Here is a 19,351-nt window from a genome sequence, read left to right as displayed (position 1 = left end):
TTACGACGTTACTAATTGCCTCAGAATATAATTTAGCCTAGTTCCTTGAATAGTTGTAGAACTTCTATTCTTTAGCTTCATAATTCGTTCATGACTTTCATTCTGAACGTTGTTAGCTAAGTTCGTATTCAATATAGACTTGGGTTTGATGTCCCCAAGTCTCAGTATAGCTTACTCAGCATGTCATAAACAGTTGGAGTTTCAGTGTTCATAATCAGTTCAAGAATACATGTCTCATTCTAGTCCTATTTAGTATTCCAGTATTATGTAACTCAGTATGATTCAGTATTCCAGTATTATGTACTCAGTGTGATCCAGTATTCCAGTATCATGTAACTCAGCGTGATTCAGTATTTCACTATTATGTATTGCAGTATGATTCTCAATTCCTAATTTTAAATCCCTGAATGTTGAACACCTGTATTTGGGCCTGAGGCCGCAGTTTATGCTTTATGCATCTTTGGGCCTGAGGCTGCAGTTTATGCTTTATGCATCTTTGGACCTGAGGCCACAGTTTATGCTTTATGCATTTTGGACCTGAGATCGCAGTTATGTATACGTATACTTGGGCCCGAGGCCGCAGTTTGTGCACATGTATATATTCGGCTTGAGGCCGCAGTTTAATATTTAGATAAATAGGTTGTTCATCATTCAGAAGAGGGAGTATTCATATCCTTACTTCCTTTGTTCAGTTCAATTATCAGTTACCATTTCAGTTGCCAGTTATCAGTTTAGTTATCAATTATCGGTTCAGTTATCAGTTATCATTTCAGTTTCAGTTTCAGTTTCAATAGTTATCATTTCAGTTATTAGCTTAGTTTCAGTTTCAGCATTTATAATTCTTTCTTTCAGTTGCTTTACATACCAGTACAATTCAAATGTACTGATGTCCCTTTTTTCCCGAGGCCTGCTCTCACAATGCAGGTAATGATTTATAGGTTGATGATTCCGAGCGCTAGGATTCTCGTACTAGCTATTTGGTGATCCCAGTTCTTTCGGGGCATTATCATTACCTTACAGTCTTCAGTATTTTTTTGTTACAGTCAGTGTTTTCAGTACTTTTTAGAGGCTTCATAGACTAGAGTAACAGTTAGACAAAGTCTCAGACTTTTCATGTTAAGCAATGTTGGTTGCATATATGTTTCAGAATGGTATTAGTACTTCCGCACTTTGATTTATAACATCCGGACTTTTAGTATATCAGAATGTGTTAGTTTATCTTCCCTATTCAGTATGTTATGATATCACATGTTGATTCAGCTAGCCAGTTGGTTCGCTCGGTCACATGTAGTCAGGCACCGAGTGCCGTGTTATGTCTAGGCCCAAGTTCGGGGCGTGACAAAGCTTGGTATCAGAGCACTAGGTTCAAGTGTCCTAGGGAGTCTATGAAGCCATGTCTAGTGGAGTTTCCTTTATATGTGTGTGCCGACCACTCATATAAATGGTTAACTACCAAGACATCCAGGATTGTCTCATTTCTTTCTACTCTAGATTGTGCCATGAAGCTTAGAGCAATAGTTAACCTTCTTTTCCTATCGAATTCCAAACATATTGGATGCCCAAGCGACGCGCAGGAGAAACCTAAGGTCCTAGAGAGGATAATTTCCCATTAGGGTACAATTATGGAGTATAGGTTGGTAAGTATGAGACTTGAGAGGATGTTAAAAGTGGGATGCAATGGATAGTAATGTAGATTACAGCATAACCTCATCAGAAAGTACAAAAGCAGTTATCATGTCTTATGGTTATCAGTTTACCTCAGTTACCAGTTATACAGTCTTTCAGTTAGCAAGTTTATGGTTATTCAGTACGCCAATATTCAGTTATATGTTTACCAAATCTCAATTTTTAGTGTATCAAAATTTATGGAGACTTGTGAGTATACAGTGATGCATATGGATGCTCAAAAAAATGTAAGTAACACTGATTATAGCGAAATCTTCGCATGTTTTAGGGATTAAGACCCAAGACTCACTGGATGGTGCATGAAGTGATTATCAGGTATGTATGGAAAGTGTATCCGCATGTCAGACCTCACGGTATAACAGGTTAAGAATTCAACCGCAACAGGCATAGAATTGATCACTATAGTTTTGGACAGAAAATAGCCTAAGATAAATATAGCTAAGAATAATATGATGTATAAAATGAGAACCAAGAACAGGCGATATTGAATTTGAGGGAATAATTTTAAGTTGTTCATATTTATTCGTATTAGAACTAGAAAGTACCACCATAGTAAGTTACTACAAGAATTAGGTATTATTGTGAGATAAAGGATATGACAGTTCCCCTTCACATGATGTGAATATGTGTTTAGGCCGGAAGTTTATAGTCTTAAGTGATTTTGAAGTGTATAGAAAGTTCGGGGTTAGAAATCTCAATTTTGTTTAAGATAGATGAAATTTCCCTAAGTGTGATCCATGTGCATAGTTCAAAAAGAATAATAGTGTACAGCAAAAGAATATGGTCAGATAATGAAGGAAGTTAGGATAAACCTTATATTTCACTTTAGTTATTCAAAGCAGAGCAAGAAAACATGATGCTAGCAGGTGGTTAGTAAAGGAATAATAAATAAGTTTCGAGCAAATACAGTGAATTAGCAATTTCAGCAGAGCTAGTAGAGGTAAGATTTGATTCACTTAGCCAGGTTAACTCTAGTGAGTGGATGACAGTTTGAAATATTGAACATGTGTTAGAACCCAAAGAGTTTAAGTTAAACCCGAAGTACAGTGACAGTGGGAAAAAAGAGAATTAGCTAACAGTGAGAGAGCAAGCTATAGAAGAATAGCCTTCAGGAATTATCGAAATGTGGTTTCTCCAAGACTGACAGTGTGAGCATATTTAAATTATTAAGATTGTGTATAATAGTTGTGAATACATTAGCTTTCCGATATATGAACAATTTAGTTTTCCTAGCTCAGAAGTAAGTTGGAAGATGAGCCGTCATTGACATAGAGTGCAAAGAATTGCAGAAAATAAGGAGAGTTATTTGGATCCAACAAAAAGAGAAGGATCCACATGTATAAGATCTTTGGTCTAAAGGGTGATGTGAAAATTTTCAGTAAGTCCAGTTAGAGATTAGAAACCCGAATAGTTAGCATGGGCTATGAAAAAAGAAAATCAGTTCAATAATGAGGGAATTGTATAATTACCACAAGAAATATGTCTAGCATGTTTAAGAAACACAAAGTGAGTAGAATGATCACCGAGCTTAGTTATTGATAATAAAGTGGTCACAGAAAAGCTATAAAATCATGCCTAGTTATGTATTGCCATTGCACGAGACTCTAATATTCTGAGTAGTGGTCAGTGACTTAGCTCACAACAATACTGTAAGTGTTTTCATGAAGTACTTAAAAAGATAATCAAGTGTGGGAAGTATAGCTCATGAAAAAGGTAGATAAGAGAACTATGTTGAAAGAAGTCCACTGCTTAGCCAAGGTAAGAGTTCAACTTTCGGACACCAAAGATAGCGGAGTTGTTGTGTAGAACAAGACATGTTCCTCCTTAGAAGCCGAAGTGAAGGAGAAACGATTTGATGATCCCTACTTGGTGTAGCTGAAAGAGGTAATTCACACGCATAAGACGATGGCTTTTGAAAAAGGGGAAGATGATGGTACTTTGAGATACAAAGGCAGACTATGCGTTCCAGATGTAGACGGGCTCAGAGAGCAAAGTATGTCAGAAGCCCACAACTACAGGTATCCTATCTACCCGGGTGTCCTAAAGATGTATCATGATCTTAAGGAGATTTATTGGTGGAACGACATGAAAAAGAAAGTTGCAGACTTTGTGGCCAAGTGTTTGAATTGTTAGCAAGTGAAAGTCGAGCAGCAGAAACTCAAGTGTTAATCTCAGAACACACACATCCTTTAGTGGAGATGGTAAATAAGGACCTTATAATAGGATTATCTCGCTCATTTTGAAAGCATGATTTTTTATGGACGAAGGTGTATATTGCCATTTAGTTGGTTCGAAGTTGGCGAAGCGGAGTTGCGGGGACCAGATTTGGTCAATTAGTCTATGGAGATAGTCAAGTTGATTCAAGAGCATTTGTAGACAACTCAGAGTTGCCAGAAGTCCTATTTGAACATGCAACATAGAGACCTAGAGTTTCAAGTTGATGATTGGGTGTTTCAAAAAGTTTCGCCTATGAAAGGTGTTATAAGATCTGGGAAGAAAGGAAAGCTCAATCCCAAATACATTGGGCCATATAGGATCCTATGAAGGATCATGCAAGTAGCTTATGAGTTAGAGTTTTCACCAGAATTGGAGGTTGTACACCAGTATTTCACGTGTCATATTATAACATTCAAGTTTCCATTATTCAAATCTCATGTTAAAATATTCAAGTCAGTTCAGTACTCAGATACTCATGTCAGTCCAGTACTCAGATATTCATACCAGCTTAGTACTTAAATATTGATGTGAGTTCAGTGATCATCTAGTTCAGCACTTGATTATTCGTGCCAGTTCAGTATTCATATACCCACATTAGTTCAGAATTCACGTATCCATAACAGACAAGTGTTCATGTATATGTATCGTGTTATGCGTATTATTATGCCCTATAAAGCTAGTGTTATGCTCGATTACCTGAAAGGTATTTTGGAGAAATGCCGAAGGTATCTAACCTTCTCATTCAGGCCTTATATTACAATCTCCATGTATTTCAGTATTTAGTCAGTTTAGTAGCCATTAAGTCTAGTACCTCATCAGTTCAGTAACTGTCTATTCATTCAATTTAGTATGCAAGTGTTAATGAAAGTTCAAGTTCCCACCAGACCCATTTAAGGTCCGGAGTTAGCCGAATATACAGCCAGGAAAATCATTCGAGGATGAATGATCCCAAGAGGGAGATAATGTAACACCCCGTAAATTTGAATAAGTTGTGGATGCATTAAATGAGTATTAGAGTGATGGTAATTGATTGGTTATGATAATAATTGTACTAAACATATAATAAGTGATTTGGGGTCCAAGGAGAGACCTAAGTCTAAGCCAAGTTGGAAATTACATGATAGACTAAAAATTCCAAATGAGTACGCACGAGACCTCACATTGGACGAGCATATCTACATTTATATAAGGATCTGTGGGATGCACAACCTATCAAATTAAAGCTCTTTGAGTCTAGTTTCCAACGCATCAAACCGTTCATCATTTGGAGGTGTATACAAAAAGTTATGCCCATTTTCGTGTACCTTCCATCGCCAGCGCCCTAGGTAGTGCCGGGCACTAGCCGTGGCGCCCGAAATTTTTGAGATACTGGAATCAGCGCCACCTGTGGCGCCTGATACACTATATACTCAATTCGGGGTTCATTTTTACCCATTTATCTTGGCCGAACTTTGGGGTCTTCCTTCACCCTCTCAAGAGCACCAACTCCTACCATCTTCAAGGTAAGCAATCTCCATTAACTTGCTGTGAAATTCCATCATTCTTACACTAGTATTGATGAAATCTACTCATAAAACACATAGATCTTCAAGAAATTCCTTCAAGAACTCAAAGGAGGGTTTTGCAAGATTTCTTCCAAAAGTTAATCCTACACCCTTAGACTTACATGTATGAATTTATTATGGGTATATGAGTGTGAATTAAGTATTGGGACTCTTGGTGTGGTGATTAGAAGCCATAAGTTCCCAATATAAATACATAATTATTGTAGAGATTGGAAGGTGATTATTTGATGGAATTTTGTTGGTTGGGTGTAGATGGATTGTCATACATGTGATGTTGGAAGTTATAAATTGGTTAATCATGATGGTGGGATAAATTGTTGATGAATGGTGGTATTTAGATGAACTAACTATGTGATGAGATGTAGAGATTTATGCCTACAAGGTGTTTGATAATATGCCTAAATGGCTTAAGTTATGGAATTTGTTACTAATATTGGTTCCATTGGATGTTGCTATTGTAGATTGAAGTTTCTTAGTATTGTGGATCATTTTATTATCACTAAGGGGCGAAATTCAGGTATGTGAGGCTAACTCTCTATGTTTGGGAATGTTAAGGATTCTCCCTACACTACGTTTCTTTTACGACGTTACTAATTGCCTCAGAAATTTAATTTATCCTAGTTCCTTGAATAGTTGTAGAACTTCTATTCTTTAGCTTCATAATTTGTTCATGACTTTCATTCTGAACGTTGTGAGCTCAGTTCGTATTTAATATAGACTTGGATTTGATGTCCCTAAGTCTCAGTATAGCTTACTCAACATGTCATAAACAGTTGGAGTTTCAGTGTTCATAATCAGTTCAAGAATACATGTCTCATTCTAGTCCTATTCAGTATTCCAGTATTATGTAACTCAGTATGACTCAATATTCCAGGTGATCCAGTATTCCAGTATCATGTAACTCAGCGTGATTTAGTATTTCACTATTATGTATTGCAGTATGATTCTCAATTCCTAATTTTAAATCCCTGAATGTCGAACACCTGTATTTGGGCCTGAGGCCGCAGTTTATGCTTTATGCATCTTTGGGCCTGAGGCCGCAGTTTATGCTTTATGCATTTTGGATCTGAGGTCGTAGTTATGTATACGTATACTTGGGCCCGAGGCCGCAGTTTGTGCACACACACACACACACACGTATATATATATATGGGCTTGAGGCTGCAGTTTAATATTCAGATAAACAGGTTGTTCATCATTTAGACGAGGGAGTATTCATATCTTTACTTCCTTTGTTCAGTTGAATTATCAGTTACCATTTCAGTAGCCAATTATCAGTTCAGTTATCAGTTATCGGTTCAGTTATCAGTTATCATTTTAGTTTTAGTTTCAATAGTTATCATTTCAGTTATCAATTATCAAATCTCAGTTATCAGCTTAGTTTCAGTTTCAGCATTTATAATTCTTTCTTTCAGTTGCTTTACATACCAGTACAATTCAAATGTACCGACGTCCCTTTTTGCCTGGGGCTTGCATCTCACAATATAGGTAATGATTTACAGGTTGATGATTCCGAGCGCTAGGATTCTCGTACCAGCTATTTGGTGATCCCAGTTCTTTCGGGGCATTATCATTACTTTACAGTTCTTTGGTATTTTCAGACAGTCAATGTTTTCAGTGCGTCAATAGAGGCTTCATAGACTAGAGTAACAGTTAGACAAAGTCTCAGACTTTTCATGTTAAGTCATGTTGGCTGCAAATATGTTTCAAAATTGTATTAGTATTTCTGCACTTTGATTTATATCATCCAGACTTTCAGTATATCAGCATGTGTTAGTTTATCTTCCGCATTCAGTATGTTATGATATCACATGTTGATTCAGCCAACCAGTTGGTTCGCTCGGTTACATGTAGTCAGGCACCGAGTGCCGTGTTACGTCCAGGCCCAGGTTCGGGGCATGACACATCGGTCAATCTCTTCTTTAGGTTTTGAAGTATGGTCTTGTTTGTTGATTCCTCCTATCCGTTTTCATTAGGGTGATAGGGTGTTGATAAGATCATTTTAATCTTGTGATTTTTGAAAAACTTGTTTACCTTGTTACCGATGAATTGGTTCCCATTATCACACACTATCTCGGCCGGTACCCCAAACCGGCATATTATATGGTTCCAAATGAAGTCAATGACTTCTTTTTCCTGGACTTTCTCGAACGCTTGAGCTTTGACCCATTTAGAAAAATAGTCGATCATAAATAGTATGGATTAGGCCTTACAAGGTGCCAATGGCAGGGGATCAACGATGTCCATTCCCCACTTCATGAACGATCATGGGGACAAGATCAAATGTAGTAGCTATCCTGGTTGATGGATCATCGGTGCGTGTTTCTGAAAGCCATCGCATCTTCATACAAAGTCTTTCGCATCTTTCTCCATGTCAATCTAGATATATCCAACCCTGATTATCTTCTGAACCAAAGATTCCGCCCCCGAATGATTTCCGCAAGTGCCTTCGTGAACTTCTCTTAAGACATATTTGATATCTCCTTTCCCTAAGTAAATGGTGAGCGAGACATCGAATGTTCTTCTGAAGAGAGTCCCTCCGGACAGGCTAAACCTGGCCGCCTTTGTGCACAGAGCTCTTGATTCTTTAGGATCCAAGGGCAAATTTCCAGTCTTCAAATAATCTATGTTTTTGTTCCTCCAATCCCAAGTTAAACTTGTTGAGTTTATTTCGGCATGGCCTTCTTCTACCACCAATTTTATGAGCTGTACGACTGTTCCTGAACTGAATTCATCATCATCAACGATTGATCCCAAGTTAGCCAGAGCATCGACCTCGCTATTTTGATCTCGGGGCACGTGCTGTAGGGTCCATTCCTTGAATTGATGCAGTGTTACCTGCAATTTGTCCAAATACCTTCACATTTGTTCCTTTTTTACTTCGAACATTCCATCGGCTTGATTTACCACAAGGAGGGAATCGCACTTAGCTTTGACCACCTCGTCCCCAAGGCTTTTAGCCAATTCACGACCTGCAATCATGGCGTCATACCCGGCCTCATTGTTAGTCAATTTCACGGTTCTAATAGACTGCCCAACTATGTTTCTCGTAGATGGCTTCAACATGATGCCGAGTCCGGACCCCTTTGCGTTCGAAGCACCGTAAGTAACGAGGGTCTAGATTCCCCAGGAAGTCCCTGAGGTTAACAATAATTCCTTTTCGACTTCGGGTATTAAGGCCAATGTAAAGTTGGTCAGTGCCAAACTTTGTGATTTGATGGCGGTTTGAGATCTATATATGATATCGTACCCGCTAATTTCGACGGCCCATTTGGCCAACCAAACTGAGAGCTCGAGTTTGTGCATACTGTTCCTTAGTGGGTAAGAGGTTACGACACATATTGGGTGGTATTGAAAGTACGGTTTCAACTTTCTGGAAGCGCTTAGCAAAAGAGAGAGCCATTTTTCCAATTGAGGATGCCTCGTTTCGCATCGCCTAGAGTTCTACTAACATAGTAAATAGGAAATTGCGTACCTTCCTCTTCTCGGACTAAGGCTCCACTTACCGCCACCTTGGATACCGCCAAGTAAATACAGCTGCTCATTCGCTTTCAGAGTATATAGCAGGGGTGGATTCAAAAGGTACCGTTTGAGTTCTTTAAAAGCTTGTTGGCACTCCGAAATCCAAGAAAAGTTATTTTTCTTCTTCAATAGCGAGAAGAACCGATGGCTCTTGTTTGAGGACCTCAATATGAACCGGCCTAGTGCGGCAATGTGCCCGGTTAGCCTCTGAATGGCCTTGACACTACCCACTACGGTGATGTCTTCTATAGCTTTGATTTTATCGGGATTGATCTCGATTGGACACCATGAACCCAAGGAATTTTCCAGATATGACCCCGAATGCACATTTTTCGAGGTTCAACTTCATATTGTGTCTCTTGAACATGTCAAGGTTTCCTGCAAATGTTTCAAATGGTCATCTGCTCGTAAGGACTTAACTAACATGTCGTTAATATAAACTTCCATTGATTTTCTTATCTGTTCTTCGAACATCCGGTTTACTAGGCGTTGATAAGTGGCACCAACATTCTTTAGTACGAACGACATTACGTTATAACAATAGGTACCAAAGTTATTGATAAAGGAAATTTTTTCTTGATCGCTCGGATCTATCCAAATTTGGTTGTATCCCGAATAGGCATCGAGAAAGCTGAGTATCTCGCGCCCGACCGTCGCATCGATCATGAGATCGATGTTAGGAAAAGGAAAAAAGTCCTTAGGGCATGCCTTGTTCAGGTCTTTATAATCTACGCACATTCTTAATTTATTTCCCTTTTTAGGCACTACCACTACATTAGCTAACCAGTCTGGGTATTTAACTTTCCGAATGAAACTTATTTTAAGGAGTTTAGATACCTCGTCTATGATAAATGCATGCTTGATTTCGTACTGAGGCCTCTTCTTCTGTTTAATCGGGTGGAACTTCAGATCTAAACTTAGCTTGTGAGTGGTTATCTCCGGCAGGATCCCTGTCATATCAAGACGGGACCATGCAAAATAAAATATGTTAATTTTAAGGAAACTAATGAGTTCTTTCCTGAGCCCGGGGGTCAACCACTTGCAAAGGTATACCTTTCGATCCGGCAGGTGTTCGGTCAATATAACTTGCTCTCGGTTCTTCGACTATAGATTTGGTGGCGTCAGTATCATCAGGAGCTATGAACGATCTAGGAACTCTATAATCATCTTCCTCATCAACTTCTCGTCCCTCCGATCTGGTCGGGACCGACAATGATGATTGCTATTTAACTTTGGCCTTACTAGCCGGCTCCCTACTTTTTAACATCGAAACAGTGGGTACTAGGAGTACTTCATCGACTGCGAACATTTCCTTTGTGGCCGGCTACTCTCCGTACACTGTCTTGATCCCTCCCGATGTAAGGAACTTTAATGCCTGGTGCAAGGTTGAAGGTGCTTCCCTCATGTTGTGAACCCATGGTCTTCCGAATAGAGCATTATATCTCATATCCCCTTGATCATTTGTTTCCTAGATGGTTCTGGCAGTGTTCACCGATAGGGTTATCTCCCCTTTAGTAATTTCACATGCCATGTTAAATCGATTCAACACCTGAACGACTGGCACTATCTGGTTTTGTAGACCCAACTGCTCCATGACCCACGATCTAATGATGTTGGCCGAGCTAGCTAGATCAATCAACAGACATTTAACTCGAAATTTATTTAAAAGTACAGATATTATTAGTGCATCATTATGCGGTTGTATGATGCCTTCAGCATCCTCATTGTTGAATGAAATGGTTCCTTATGGAATATAATCTCATGTTCATTTTTTCCTTGTGATATAGACACCTTAGTATGCTTTAGCACTGGTCCCTGGGGGACATCGACTACTCCAACGATTATGTTGATGACGTGCTGAGGTTCTCTTGTTCAGTTTGTTTATTGGAGTCTCTGTTCCTGATGTAATTTTGGCTCGATCACTCAGAAATTCCTAGAGATGCCCGTTATTAAATAACTGGGCAACTTCTTCTCTTAACTATCGGCAGTCCTCGGTTCTATGGCCATGAATGCCATGCTAATTACTTAAGGTCTTTCTGTGTCAGACTGCAATGGTCGAGGCCACTTGGTATCCTTAATGCACCCGATGGCAGATCCGATGCTGGAAACATCAACATTGAAGATATTCCGATTGCCTTGGTGCATCCCTAGTCCCGAGTTGTCTGTCGAAACCATTTTTGCTCATGAGTCCCCGGTTACTGTGGCTGCGATCGTTCCACTTCTCATTCCTTGTAGGGTTACACCCAGATCTGCTATCCCTCCGTTCTCCGCTATACGGTTGGTACCGGTCTCTATTCGGTCTTGGTTCATGATCGATTACTCTCTTAGACCTGTCATTAGTTTTGATGGGATAAATGGACCCGGAGGGGCCCCCGAGCTGATCGCCCTCGAATCGGATTTTTGACTGGTACCTGTTATGGACGTCGACCCAAGTTACCTCTGGGTTCTCTATCAAATTTTGTTTCAACTACTATGAAGCCAAGGAGCTTCGGGGGTTAAGTCCTTAAGTGAACGCCTAAACGACCCAATCATCTATTGCCGGAGGCAGGTCCATCTGTTATATTTGAAACCTCGATACAAATTCCCCGAGCATTTCGTTGTCTCTTTATTTTACCTTGAAAAGGTCTAATTTTCTAGTCTCAACCTTGATGGCTCCGGCATGCGCTTTCATAAAGGCATCTTCAAGCATAGCAAATGAATTAACTGAATTTGGGGGTAAGTTGGATACCATATCATTGCTTCCTTTGATAGGGTTTCTCTGAACTTTTTAACGAAATCGACTCGATTTCATCTTCTTCAAAGTCGTTTCCCTTGATAGCACACATGTACGAGGTCACATGCTCATTTTGATCCGTGGTTACATTATACTTCAGAATATCGGGAATAAAAAACTTCTTCGGGATTAGCTTTGGTGCCGCACTCAAAGGAAAAGGCTTTTGGACAAATTTTATGGAGTCCAGTCCTTTCAATATCGGGGGCGCTTATGGGATTTGATCAACTCTGGAGTTATAGGTCTCCACTTTTTTGTCGTTGGCCTCAATCTTCTCCTCCCCCGATTCCACTTGCTTTGTCAGTTCCTCGAGAATTTTTATTATTTCAGGGTTGGTCCCTGGCTCATTTTCACCAGACCTTTCTTTGACTTGCTCATTTCTTCTGGTGTTTTCTCTGGATGGTTCGAGCTCAACCTTAGTGGTGGCGTGGCTTTGATTCTGGAGCTGTGCTATCACCGCCTATTGGGCTTTACATTCCGAATATCATCCGCAATTGATCCCGTCACCTTCTCTTTCGAGCGTTCCTCAAGTCGTTGGCCTAGCTCCTCCGCGAATGATGTTCTCAGGGTCGGTCGGCAGGTTGGCATCGATTGGGTCTGCAACTGGGATTCTGTTGGGATCAACAGAGGGCACCTCGTTGCTAGGTACTATATAATTGTTTTTTCCATGATGGACAGACTCAGCATCAACGTTCAAGTGAGCAGACTGAGAGTTTGACATTCTTAGTAAATCTGAAATTAAATCTCAAAGAACAAGCGTAAAATAGAGTATGTTATGGAAATTTGTATCTAGCTACCACTATTATCCTTAGCCCCATGGTGGGAGCCAAATTGTTTACCCTTAAAAATGGATAAGAATTGAATTTATACGCGCTTTTAAGGATTTGTGGACTAATTCAATACAAGTAATTAATAATGTTACATGAGCAAATTAAAGATACAAACTAGTAGTAGTGTTGTTAAGTCCGAGCTCAAGTATGAGCTTAGTAATTGTTCTGTCCTCGGTTCGGAGCCACATATTTATGAAGAACTATGAGAAAAAATAAGAACTTTGAATAACTTTTGGAAGCAGAGAAAACAAATGTATATTACTTTGCCTTGGTCTGCGTGTTACATATCCCCTGAATAAAATTATCTCCTTTATATAGTAAGAAAGTTCCACGCCTATTACAATTCTAAGAAAGGTAAAAATCTTCATTTTTGTTAATCACAGATCTGCTGTCGATACAGGCCGAGATTCACGCCTAGATACCCGGTCGGGCACGGATATCACAACCCTTTATTAATCGTGTGTGGATGTTTGGTAATACTTTCCGATGTCTTGGAGCTCAAAACGGATTCGGGGGGCATGGTTTCGATGGCTCCGAGTGCAGGTGTTTTGTTTGGGCCTTGATACGAGAGGCTCCAGCTTTGGATTCGATTCCATGTAGTTACGTCCTTGCTTCGTTTGACCCATCGGAAAATCGGGGTGCTCATTATACATTTATTAAACATTCATGAGCTATTTTTAATTTAGATATAAGATAGACTCTTTTTAGATTAATTCTTCATAATATAATTCAATGGGTCAACATGTAACAAATACAAAATATACAAAATTAAAGTTGGAGATTGAAAATTATGTAAATTTAGAAGAACTTATGGTGATAATTTTTTTGTTTGTTAATTCAGATTCGCATTAAGAAGACTTACTTTGAAAGGTAAACATTAAGGATAAAGCACTTTAATGTAATAATTTAAGCTTTTTCAAAAAGCACCAAAAAAAGAGAGAGGGAAGACTTAAGTTATGACGATTGTTATTTGACTCTTATTGACCAAAACAAATTCTAGGTAGATTGAATCAAACTAACTTTCTAATTCTGACATACATCTAACTTATTGTAGCTCTAAAAGAAGCCTCTTTTTCCAAAGATGCTTGAATGTGTTTTTACATATAGCATGACCAATCATGCTAGTTAGCAGCTCTTGTCATTTGGGAAAAAGGTTTTGTCTTGAACATAGATGCCTTTCACTTTATTTTTGTACTTAAGCCGAAGGGGAGGGGAAGTTAATTTAAACATAGTATCACCATTAACCCTTAGAAAATAAGATTGGATGTGTGTGTAGACTGTTCTTGAAAGTGTCTATTCTACCAAATGACAGTACGCAACCGTATATCGAACCTTGGAAGTCCTCACCTTGCAGTTCCCTATGTTGATATTCGAGGAAGTAGCTCTCGACACGAGAAATATACAAGAAAAACCTGCTCAAGATCCCCTAAAGGCCAACTTCGATTCTAGGCAAATATACGACATTAGCAGTTTCTATCCCGGTTAAAATCCAATATTTATTCAAAGTATTCTCTCCTTGCCACACTTCAACCAGCTACAACACGGGCTACTCTTGCTCTTATTCTGGTTCCGAATACGAGAACAAGAAAAATGAAATTACAAGAGGACAAGAATGAAAAGAGGCAACATAGAGTTTTACTTGCTTGGTTTTTCCTTAAAAAATGGCAGAAAAATAATGTCACGACCCAAAATCCACTAAGGGTCGTGATGGCGCCGGACACCATTGTCAGACAAGCCAACACTTAATAATTAATTAAACTCTCATTTTAATATTTTTGAAATCATAAATTTTCTTTAATTTAACTAGTAAAAGTAATATTCACAAAATAAATAAAAGTATTTACAATTTTCAATACTGAATATCCCGTAATCACCCCAGAACCCGGTGTCACAAGTGCATGAGCTATCACTAGGAAATCAAATGAAGTACAATAACTGTCCGGAATACAAATTTGGACAGACAGTAAATACAATATTCTAAAAGAGACTCTGCTGGCTGGAGGTCGTCTCGAGAGATGTAGCTCACCTAAGTCTCCGTATCAACCATGCTACTATGCCCACTAGGCCACTAGAGATACATGTGCCTGTGTAACAAAAATGCACAACAAGTGTAGTATGAGTACGAAAATAACGCGTACCCAGTAAGTATCCCGTCTAATCTCGAAGAAGTAGTAACGAGAGGTCGACTTCGACACTTACTAGTGGTCCAATAATATACCGATAATATAGTAAATCGAGGATTTTTATAAAAATGGATGTAACTCAATAGCATGAAGGAAGTAAACAATTCTTTTATTAATAGGGAATTTTCAAATTCATTTTCATCATTTATACAATTATCTCAAGCCAGGAAGGCAATATCATCATTTATAAATTTGCAAGTTGAGCAAATACAAGCATGCGCAAATCATGCCGAAGTCGTACGGTCCGATCCAATATAATATTAAAATGTGCACTGATAGAGGGTCGAATGACACGAAACATAGATGCATCTATTTAATCTACCGAGGCGTTTGGCCTGTCCCACAATAGATAAACACATTCAAATAGTCAATCAAGAATTCACCAAGGAGCAATTATTTAAGATTAGGAAATTTCTCTTTTAAAAACCAAGAAAACGATATCTAGCCTTTTGGAAATTTATATACACTTTCGATATGTTTTAAGTCTTTTAATTGGCAACAAGATTTCAAATATTACAAGTAAGGCATGCTTTTGGGTCCTAAACTATCCGGACTTAAGCATGATAGTAGCTATGCACGGACTCTCGTCACCTCGCGCATACGTAGCCCCCACAGATAGGAGCACATATTTAATTATTTCACCTATGGGGTTAATTCCCTCTTACAAGGTTAGAAAGAAGGCCCACCTCGCTCCGAAGTTTCATAACCGGCATTCCACGCTCTTCCAAAGACTTAAATCGATGCACAACGCTCCAAAAATAGCCAATAATTATGCAAACCCATTAATATATGCTCAAACACTCATTATAATCCAATTTATAACAATTTCTAACCCCGATCAAAAAGTTGACAAAATCGCCCTCGGGCTCACATGCCCGGATTCTGAAATTTTTTGAAGATAAAATTTATGCATTACCCCACGAACTCAAATATATAATTTACTCTCAATTTTATGTCCAAAATCGTGGTCAAAATTCAAGAATACCAATTTCTAGGTTTTTCCTCAAAATGCCAAATTTTCACTAATTTCCATACTTTAATCCGTATCTAAATCATGTATTTAACTCAAAACTAGAATAAATTACTTACCTCATGTTTGGTGATGAAAATAGCACCCAAAAGTTGCTCCAAGATCGTCTATCATGAAAGAAATGGAGTGAAAATGAGCTCAAACCTCGATTTTAAAGAAACCTCACTGCCTCCAGCATTTTCGCACCTGCGGTCACTTGACCGCTTCTGCGTTTCCGCAGGTGCGGCCTCAGTACTACTTCTGCAATCCTCTACAAGCTGCCCCGTTTTCGCTTCCGCGCTTCCCCTTCCGCAGGTGCGGTCCCGCTTCTGCGGCGAGATGACCGCACCTGCGGTCTCTGCACTTCTTCCAGCCCAAAATCGCATCTGCGGCCCTCATGGCCGCTTCTGCGGCTTCGCACATGCGGCCCAAGTCCCGCAGGTGCGGTTACAACAGAAGGCAGCTGCTCCACTTCTTCTCAAATTCCAAAATTGATCCATTAACCATCCGAAATCTACCCAAGGCCCCCAAAACCCCGTCCAATCACACCAACCAATCCCAAAACATAATGCGGACCTGCTCCAGGCCTCAAATCACATCAAACAATGTCTAAATCATGAATCACATCCCAATTCGAGCTTTATGAACTTTAGAACTTCAAACTTTTATATTTGATGCTGAAACCTCTCAAATCACGTCCGATTGATCTCAAATTTTACACACAAGTCATATTCACATTACGGACCTATTCCAACTTTTGCAACCGGAATCCGACTTCGATATCAAAAAAGTCCACTTCCGGTCAAATTTCTCAAAAACCTTCAAATTTCTAACTTTAGCCAAATGACTCCAAAATGATCTGCGGACCTCTAAATCCACTTCTGTTCGCGCTCCCAATACTAGAATCACCATACAGAGCTATTCTCGGATTCAAAATCTCAAACAGACATTGATAACACTAAAATGTACTTCAACCCAAATTTGTGGAATTCTTCCAAAAATGCTAACCTCTACAATAGGCGGCAAAATGCTCCCGGGTTAACCAAAACCCGATCAGGACATACGCCCAAGTCCAAAATCATCATACGAACATGCTGATACCTTCAAATCCTAATTTTGAGGTCGTTTACTAAAAAATCAATCCTTAATCAATTCTTCCAACTTAAAGCTTCCGAAATAAGAATTTTCTTCCAAATCAACTCCAAACTTCTCGAAATTCAGTTCCGACCATGCGTACAAGTTATAATACCTAAAGTGAAGCTGCTCATGGTCTCAAACCGCCGAACGACGTGCTAGAGCTCAAAACGACCGGTCGGGTCGTTACATTCTCTCCCACTTAAACATACGTTCATCCTCGAACATTGTTACACCCCAAGTTTTCATGTGTGAGAGTACGTCGTAAGTCATTGATGTAAGCTCGGAAATGAGATTCTATTTGGAAGCAAATAAAGTAAGTTAATCATGTTACCTTGGAGGTTACAAATATTTAAGATCATGAATAACGAGTACCAAGAGGGTTGGAAATCTTAGAAGCTAAACCAATTGAAGAAAATAAGTTTCGTCAAAAGTCGACAAGTTTGGAATGTTATAACATGTACTTCGGGGTGAGACTAGGGTTCTTACATGATAAGGAGGTTATTATATGTGTTATTTTAGTCGTATGATATTCATTTTCTACATTTTGAAGGCAAGCAAGTTGTGGAACAAGAGTTGGCAAAGGTCATCACAAGTTACATTCATAAATTTGCTGAAATTTAGGTCAAAATGTATCTGAGAATTTCTCCAAATATACTTTGAATAACGGGGTGTTCTACCTACCATATTGAAGATCTACGAGTCTAGTTTCTAACACATTAAACCGTTTGTCAATACAACATCGGAGTAGAGAGATATTCGTGTTTTTGCGAGACCGCGCAAGCAGCTCTCAATGGGACCCACTTAGGCGGTGGTTGACCTACTTCAATTTATAAACGATTTGGACGCCTATTTTTGCTCATTTTTCAACTAATATTCGTCTCCAAACTTCTCCTAAGCCTCCTAAACATATACCACAAGGGTTTGAAGTGATTCCAAAGTGATTACACCATATTTCAACATCAAAACTTAGTTCTAGTGAAGAACAACACCTCTTTGAGGTTGTGTTGTCATTGAGGATTGTTGTGGGCTGTATTTGGATGAAATTCCAAGTTGTTGCTGCTGTCTAAGGTGAGTATAACAGCCTACTAATTGTGCTTAATCTTGCTTGTATGTTGGTTAAGTTGTTAGGATGATAAACTACAAGATAATACTTGGACTAGCTTAAGTCACTTCTATGGTGTTGTATTGCTATTAAGGGTTGTTGTAAAATGAATATAACTTGGATTTTGACGTGAAGTTACTGTAGGAGGTATGTATATTGTGTTCTTGCTTGTGCCTAAGTTTATCTTGATGTTGATTAAGTTAAATGGATGGGCTACACATGAACTAGTGAATAAAGTTGCTAGTTGGGGATAGTTGAAGTTGTGGATTATTTTCGTTGTTATAAATATATGGTATAAGGCTGGAATCATTGATTAATGACTTCATTATCAAGTTAATGATACTTTTATGTTGAAGTAAGAAGTCTATAAGGATTGATAAGGGGTATACAGATTCCAATCGGAGCTTGCCGCTCGTCGTAATGTAGTTGTGACTTGTTGTGGTTATATGGTGTCTTGATATTGATAATTATGTATTGATGGATTGCTCTGGTCATTGTTGTTGGTATATGGTATTGGAGGAGGCCCTTGTTACAAGGGATATGCTGCCCAAATTTACGTAAACGAGCTACTAGCTTAAGTTATAGACTTAGCCTTTGCTCAGCACTGATTTTGAATCTCCTTATACTATGATAGATTGAGTTGACTTATTTGAAGAGTTGCTTGGAAGGGAATAAGGACTCAACGGGTTTAAGGTATGTTAAGGCACTTTCTTCTTTCTTTTGGCATGATCTAAAGTGAAATGAATACGCTACTTCATAACGGATCTACTCCTAGCAACTAAGGTTGTCCATGTTGTTCTTTCCTTATAAAATTATTCTAGCAAGTGTGTATGATCCTTGAATCCTATTAAGGTTCATATTGAGGGTATGGATGTCCATAGTGATCTTAAGTCACTCCAAAAGGTTTAGAAGGTAACTCCATGAGTTTAGCATGCATTATATATAGTATCTATTTTACTCTATCGAGCCGCTCTATAGTCGGCCGGGTACGACACCTATTGTGCAACCACTGATCAGTTGGGTTTACCGAGCTCCACGTGGCCGGGTATGATTCTATCGAACCTTATGATGGTCGGGTACGCTTTTACCGAGTCCTCTTTGAGGCCGGGTACAATATGATGATGATGATGCCCACAGAGGCGAATGTTTTAAAAAGTTTATGTATATATATGTATTATGCATTTCATATTAGTAACCCCCAGAGGCACTCTGATGTTACAGGTTGTATCTCCTCTATATCTCTCTTTACTACTGTTCTTGGTTATGCTTTCCTGCCTAACATACTCAGTACTTTATTCGTACTGACGTCCCTTTTGCCTGGGGACGCTGC

This window comes from Nicotiana tabacum, chromosome 16 (genome assembly GCF_000715075.1).
Source record: "Nicotiana tabacum cultivar K326 chromosome 16, ASM71507v2, whole genome shotgun sequence".
Classification (NCBI taxonomy): domain Eukaryota; kingdom Viridiplantae; phylum Streptophyta; class Magnoliopsida; order Solanales; family Solanaceae; genus Nicotiana; species Nicotiana tabacum.
The sequence above is the reverse complement of the archived record's forward strand: the minus strand, read 5'-3'. Positions refer to the sequence as shown.